The 7824-nt window shown below is 42.8% G+C and overlaps 1 long non-coding RNA gene across 1 annotated transcript in view; it reads left to right on the forward strand.

The window, feature by feature from the left end:
- LOC139280749 (uncharacterized) overlaps positions 1-7496 on the forward strand; it is a 30405-nt gene extending 22909 nt beyond the window's left edge. Inside the window, exon 3 of the long non-coding RNA XR_011596756.1 lies at positions 7164-7496. This is a non-coding gene — a long non-coding RNA (uncharacterized lncRNA). The remainder of the gene's footprint in view (positions 1-7163) is intronic.
- The last annotated feature ends 328 nt before the right edge of the window (positions 7497-7824 follow it).

Consider the following 7824-nt stretch of genomic DNA (forward strand, 5'->3'; position numbering starts at 1 on the left):
CATGACCTGTGACCAGTATGTTATCTTGGAACACGACGGTTCTGGGGACAGACTTCAGTAGACTCTCCATGTTCCTCTGAAATATGGCTGCAGCCGAGCGAATTCCAAAAGGGCACCTGTTATAGATAAACAGTCTTTTATGAGTGTTGATGCACGTAAGTTTTTTCGACGTATCGACCAGCTCCTGTGTCATGTAGGCCGACGTCAGATCCAGTTTGGTGAACAACTTACCGCCCCCCCCCCCCCCGCCCCACCGGCCAGCGTTGCAAACAGGTCATCAGCCTTCGGTAACAGGTATTGATCCTGTTTCAAAACTTGGTTGATCGTAACCTTGTAGTTTCCACAAATCCTGACAGTGCCATCACTTTTCAATACTGGAACAATGGGGCTGGCCCATTCGTTAAATTCAACCGGTGATATGATCCCTTCACGCTGGAGTCTCTCCAGTTCGATTTCAATCTTCTCCCTCATCAGGTACGAAACTGCTCGAGCTTTATGATGGACGGGTCTTGCATCCGAGTCCACGCGGATCTGCACCTTGGCTCCCGTGAAGTTGCCGATGCCTGGTTCAAACAGCAAGGGTACTTGCTCTGAACCTGAGCACATGGAATATCCTCCGACGACGATGCTTTAATCTCGTTCCAGTTCCATTTGATTTTTTCTAACCAGTTCCTGCCAAACAGCATTGGACCATTGCCTGGAACAATCCATAATGGTAAATCGTGAACCGCACCATCATACGACACCTTGATTAGTGCACTGCCAATCATCGTTATGAGTTCTTTAGTGTACGTACGCAACTTGGCATTGACTGGACTCAGCTTAGGCCTCACATCCTTAGTATCTCACAGCCTGTCGAATGTCCTCTGGCTCATCATTGATTGACTTGCACCCGTGTCCAATTCCATCGATACTGGCACACCATTAAGTTTTACATTAATCATTATCGGTTGGCTCTTTGTTAGAAATGAATACAGTCTATACACTTCCTCCTCTGGTATCTCGGATTGTATATCTGGATTCGCGCTAGACTAGTCATCATCCTTCACATTGTGTGTCGCAGCACGCTTGCTCACTTGCGGACTCATGCACTGGAGATGCCCCATTCTCGAACAGCCTTTACAAATATACTGTTTAAACCAACACTGATGATGCCGATGATTTCCCCCACAACGCCAACACGGTGATATCGGATTAATTCCCGTTGGCAGAGTTTGAGCAGCCACAGGCTTCGCGTATGCAGTCGGGTAGGTCCTGCCATATGCAGCTCTGCCAAACGATGATACTATTTTCTTTACAGTACTTGCCGAGTTCTGATTTTTCAATGATAATCTGCTTTAAGCTTTTGTCCGTCGTCATGCATGATTGGGCAATCGTGATGGCCTTGCTCAAATCCAGCATCTCCACCGCCAGTAGCTTACATATATCACCTCGTGGTTGATGCCGATTACAAAGAAGTCCCACAGCATGTCTGCCAGCATAGTTTCGGACTTACACGGTCCAGCTAGACGTCATGGGTTGGCAATGAATTCTGATACCTCCTGGCCCTCAGAACGAACGTGCATATAGAATCGATATCTTGAGATGATGATGCCTTCATCTGGTTTAAGATGGTCACGTACCAGAGCACACAATGTTTCATAGTCCTTGTCCGTTGGACTTAAAGGAGAGAAGAGATTCTTTGAGTCCATAGATTTTAGGACCGCAAACAGTGAGGAGGACTGCCCGGCGCCGAACTGCGTCTGCCTCTTTCTCCATTTTGTTGGCCACGAAGTACTGGTCCAAGCGGGCTGCAAAGTCTGCCCAATCTTCTCTCTCCAGAATTCCAATTGTGCTAATTTTTGCATGCGAAGGTTCTTGTTACCTCGTTGCTAAATGTTGTGTATGCAATAACTCAATAGACTGAATACTGCAAACTCCGAACAGGTACAAACCTGGCTGTACTTTATTAGGGCCCAAAGTGATTACATTACAAGATGGCTGGCCTTTTATACCTGGGCCGCACACGTGTGCACACAGCCCAATGACCTCTGACAGTGGTGCCACCTGGTGGCTAGTAAACCCAAGCATACATACATGACAGAAGTCTTGCTACAACTGTACAGAGCCTTGGTGAGATCACACCTGGAGTACTGTGCACAGTTTTGTTCTCTTTTTCTAAGGAAGAATATACCTGCCTTAGAAGCGGTACAATGAAGGTTCATTAGATTGATTCCTGGGATGAGAGGGTTGTCTTATCTTGTATTGCTCTCCACCCACATCCCTCTTCCCCAATCCAACCCTACTTTCTTCTGCATCCACCTCTGGAAAAAACTCTCTCCAAACTCTCTTACAACAGCACTTATCCACTCCAAACTGTCCAACCTTTGGCCCTCTTTTCACCATGATATTTCTGCAGCCACCAATATGCTCAACCACACCCTCACCACCATCTTTGAAGCCCTAGTCCCTATTAAAACCATTACTCTCTCTCTCCCTGGCCAGTCCCCCTGGTATAGCCCTTATCTTCGTTCGCTCAAGACTTGAACGGATGTGGCGGACAACTGCTTTAGCCATTCACGGCTAGATCTGGCTCGACCACATAAAGCATTATCGGATCCTACTCTTGTCTACAAAAACTGCTCACTATTCCAGGATCATTCTGGAATGCAAAGATAACCCCCCCGGCTACTATTCTCTACTGCTAACCGTCTTCTTAAACCCCTCTCTCCTATCTCCACCACACTCACCTCCAACAAGAAGTTTGAGGAGCTCATGGACTTCTTTGTCTCAAAGATTATGACCATCTGATCAGCTGCCTCTGCGAGTTCCCTTCTTTCCCCTAGCCCACCGGGCCAAACTTCCTCTGAGGCTCCTCCCTGCCCGAGCCCTAAACTTGCATCTTTCTCCAGTTTCTCTCTGATCTCCCCTGACTTCACCATGCTCATCTTATCTGTGAGACCCATTTCCTGCTCTCTTGACCCTATTCCCACTAAACTGCTGACCACCCAACTTCCTTTTCTGGCTCCCATGTTAGCCGACATTGTTAACGGTTCTCTCTCCAAAGATACTGTTTCTCTCTCTTTCAAATCTGCTGTCATCACCCCTCTCCTCAAAACACCAACCCTTGACCCCACTGTGCTTGTTAGCTACCGCCCCATCTCTAACCTCTCTTTCCTCTCCAAAATCTGTGAACGTGTTGTCGCTCCTCAAATCCGTGACCATCTATCCCAGAACTCCATGTTTGAATCCCTCCAATCTGGTTTCTGCCCCTGCCACAGTATTGAAATGGTTCTCATCAAAGTCACAAATGACATCCTTTGTGACTGTGACAAAGGTAAAATATCAATCCTCGTCCTCCTGGACCTGTGTGCAGCCTTTGACACAGTTGGCCACTCCATCCTCCTCCAATGCCTCTCCACCATCGTCCAGCTGGGTGGGACTGCACTCGCCTGGTTCCATTCTTATCTATCTAATCATAGCCAGAAAATCTCCTGCAATGGCTTCTCTTCCCACTCCCGCATCATTACCTGTGGTGTCCCCCAAGGATCTATCCTTGGCCCCCTCCTATTTCTCATCTATATGCTGGCCCTTGGCGATATCATCCGAAAACATGGAGTCAATTTCCACTCATACACTGACGACACCCAGCGCTACCTCTCCACCACTTTTCTCAACACCTCCACGGTCTCTAAATTGTCAGACTGCTTGTCCGACATCCAGTACTGGATGAGCAGAAATTTTCTCCAATTAAATATTGTCTGCATTCCCTAACCACTGACTCCATTCCTCTTCCTAGCATCTATCTGAGGCTAAACCTGACAGTTCGCAACCTAGGCATCATATTTGACCCTGAAATTAGGTTCTGGCCACATATCCGTGGCATAACTAAAACCGCCTATTTCTACCTCCGTAAGATTGCTTGCCTCAGCTCTTCTGCTGCTGAAACCCTCATCCATGCCTTTGTTACCTGTAGACTTGACTACTCCAGCACACTCCTGGCTGGCCTCCCACAATCTACACTATGTAAACTTGAGGTCATCTAAAACTTGGCAGCCCATGTTCTAACTCGTACCAAGTCCCGATCACCCATCACCCTTGTACTCGCTGACCTATATTGGCTCCCAGTTAAGCAACGTCTCAATTTCAAAATTCTCATCCTTGTTTGCAAATCCCTGCTTGACCTCGCCCCTCCCTAACTCTCGAATCTCTTTGAGCCTCACAACTCCATGAGATGTCTGCACTCCTCAAATTCTGTCCTCTTGAACATCGGTGACTGAGCCTTCAGGTGTTTGGGACGTCCCTAAACTTCTTTGCCTCTCTTCCCTCCTTTAAGACACTCCCTAAAATGTACCTCTTTAACCAAGCTTTTGGTTATCTGCCATAATTTCTTCTTATTTGGCTCGGTGTCAAATTTATCTGTTATAACGCTTCAGTGAAGCGCCTTGGAACGTTTTACTATATTAAAGACACTATATAAATAAAAGTTGTTGTTGAGAGATTGTGTTGAATCCGCTTATAATCTCTGGAGTTTAGAAGAATGCGATGATGATCCCTCGTTGCCTGAAGGTATTAAAGAATCAGCCACATGAAATGGGACTGGAGTCACATATACACCACATCAGAGGTGATCTTACTGAAACATACAAAGTTCTGAAGGGGATTGACAGGGTAGATGCTGAGAAGTTGTTTCTCCTTTGGAGTGTCTAGAACTAGGGGGCACAGTCTCAGGATACAAGGTAGGCCATTAAAGATAAAGATGAAGTTGACATTTAAGACAATCCAGCAGCTTTCAATGTTATTTTTTCCAGGTGCAACAAGCCCATGCGTTACCAAATTTATTGATTAAAATTACACAACTTGCCTTGGTGGGATTTGAAATTGCAACTTCTGGCTTACTACTTCAATATCAAAACCACTAGACTACCATACCCTAGTTATGGAAAAGCCCCAGACGTTTTTTTTGGATGTTGGCAAGAAGCTGCAGCTAATATGAAGAGTGACGTCAGCAATCTGGTTCTACCTGTCCTCAACTGGTTTGGCAAATGAGCAGCTAAATCATAGTAGAATAGGAAGTTCACATGTTCAATTGCCAGTCAGTGCTGAGTTAATTGGTCTCAACTGCAATAGTAATTGGGGTTTTACACTTGGCCTCCATCTCTTGGGCAAGAGATGGAACAACATCAAGCAAGATTACCACTCCTGATTAATATCTACTAGTTCCTGCTGGAAAGTGCATGCATATAAAATCAGGCAAAGATAGGATCAGACCAGCTATGATGCCTTCAAATTTGAATAGCCTTCTGACATTCATTGTCTGGGCTCACACTTGAAAATTGGTCACCAGGATGATGCCTATGGAAGCATATCACTCCATTCAGGAAGGGAGGAAGTTTAAAATAAATACCACAGATAAACTGAGGGGACTTTTATTTTATACACACCTAAATAAAATATTAAAAGGCGTGAGTGATTTATTTGGCAGATCACACAAGTACACCTTTGGGTGTTGAGTCCCATTAAATAAAATCTTGTTAATTTTAATGTTGTAAATAATTTGAGTGCTATAAACTCATTCTATGGAACAGTTTTACCCAGTCTGTTCATGCTGAGTAGAATGATACCCGACTTACTAAACTTTATATGACCATTGAATTTATTTCTTCAATGGGCTACAATTACTCAGTAGCACCTGATGTTGAGATCATCAGACTAATGTCATGTGATTTGCTTTTATCTAAACACCTGTATCACCTTAGGTGAAAACAGGTCTAATGTGGCTTTGCTGTAATCAACCGAGATGAATAAAATTGTACTGCATCAATAACAAGGCAGTTAGTGAGGAATACAACCCAATACCCTCTTATTCTTCAAAGAGCATGTAACTGGGTAAAACTGTTCCATACAATTTGAGAAATTATTTACAACATTGATAAACTAGATCATATTCAATGGGTCACAAAACTGACATTGAATATGAAGTTCCTGTTTCTTTTTGTTATTTTAGTTCCTTGTTCTATAGCATTGGCTTAGTCCTAAATTTGTCTTTAGTATGTTCCTAAAAGTTTTTTGTAATTGTATTTTGGCACTACATGTGACTTTATGGGTTCAAGGTGTGGGCATTATTATGTAATTGGATCAGTGTATGTCAGTAAACATTACAACTATATGCCCCAGTGCCTGATATAGCCTTAACAGTTATGAGGAAATTCCCAGTGTGATGTGGAATTTTTTCAATATATTTCTCCATTTTTCCAGGATGTTTCACCAGCTCACTCAAATGGACTCCCTTCACCTTTAAGCCTTTGCCTACAAAATAGCTGCGATTAAAAATAATTCATTCAATCTGAAGCACTTTGGGATGTCCTGCAGACACGAGAGAGTGCTACATAAGTGCAAATTCTTTTTTGACCTTGAGTATTTTCTGGCTATTTGATTGTGTTTGGGGGAGGGGATCAAAGGCCAAGTCCAAGCCCAATACTGTCCTCATGTGGTGTCCACACAATCATTTTTCAGCGGAGATCATTTTATAGTAATCAGAATAGGGAAGCTGAGATGTTTTCTCTACTTCCTGTAGCACTGTGGTAGTTGGCGACATGGTGGATTAGCACACTGTTGTTTCTTCAGGAACTGGCTTAGAATTCAGCCCAAGTTGATGGGATAAAAGTATCCTTTCTCTGCTGGCTGTAAAAGTCACTCTATCCAGTTCTTAATGAACATAAATCCACAGCACAACCCTCTCAATTGTTCAGTACAAATTAGCACAAAACACAAAGATGACTGGTTTAAGAAATGGAAATTTCACAGTGCCTTCCTACAGCAATAGGGTTGCGGTTGAGACTTGATTGTGAAATAGCACAAGTGTGAACCGGTGTCCTGGCTTTGCACTGTGCCTTGCCTGTTGATTGCTTTAGAAAAGCATTTGTGACAAACCTGCACTACCACAATGATTGTGGGTACTGCAGATTGGTGGTTATTCAAATCTGAATTTATTCCCTGAAATTGAATGTGTAATGACTTACAGTTTGTAAAACTAGATGTTTGGTTGTTAGACCAGTTCAAGCGATCTGTAAATTAAAACAGAAAGCTGGAAATTCTCAGCAGGTCAGGCAGCAACTGTGGGGAAACAGAAGTTAGTTGATGTTTCAGGTTAATCTGAAAGCTGCTCTGTTTAATTGTTGCAGATTATTTAAGCACAAAGAGATAATGAGAAGGAGGAAACATTGTCACAACGATTCCACTTGTGCAGAATTATTTGCAGAAAAAAGTGTTAATGAGAAGCGATTTTAATGAGAAAAAATGCTGGCAATATAGAGCAATCAATATTTGAAAGAGAAAGATAAGATTAATGTTTTGTGTGTAACTCTCAATCAGAAGATTAATTCCCAAAGATAATGGGATTTGAAAAATGAGTACGCATGTGATCATAGTCAACAGTAAAATGCAAAGAAAACTACGATGTAATCAGCAACAATAATTCATAAGGGATTTGAGTCATTTCCTTATACTTTTCACAGATGGACTCTAAAAATAACATTGATTGCTGTTTGTTTTAACATTATCTCTGAATTTGCTTTTACACATTAATTACAGATTAATTTTTATTTATTTGTGATTAAAATCTCATTTCAAAATTGAAAATCACCCAAAAGAGGATTTTTTTTTAATGTGTCGGATTCCTATTGGGACATTCTCTTACAAATGTTATGCTGCTTACAGGAGCAGATTGGAACAAGTAGGCAACAATTTACTCACATCCTGCTTATTATACTGGACATGATTCAAAATTCAGAAGAAAACTGGACTCTCTGCAGACTCAGGCTGGTAGTGAGTTTGACTGGCCTC

The sequence above is a fragment of the Pristiophorus japonicus genome, chromosome 15, assembly GCF_044704955.1.
Source record: "Pristiophorus japonicus isolate sPriJap1 chromosome 15, sPriJap1.hap1, whole genome shotgun sequence".
Taxonomy (NCBI): domain Eukaryota; kingdom Metazoa; phylum Chordata; class Chondrichthyes; family Pristiophoridae; genus Pristiophorus; species Pristiophorus japonicus.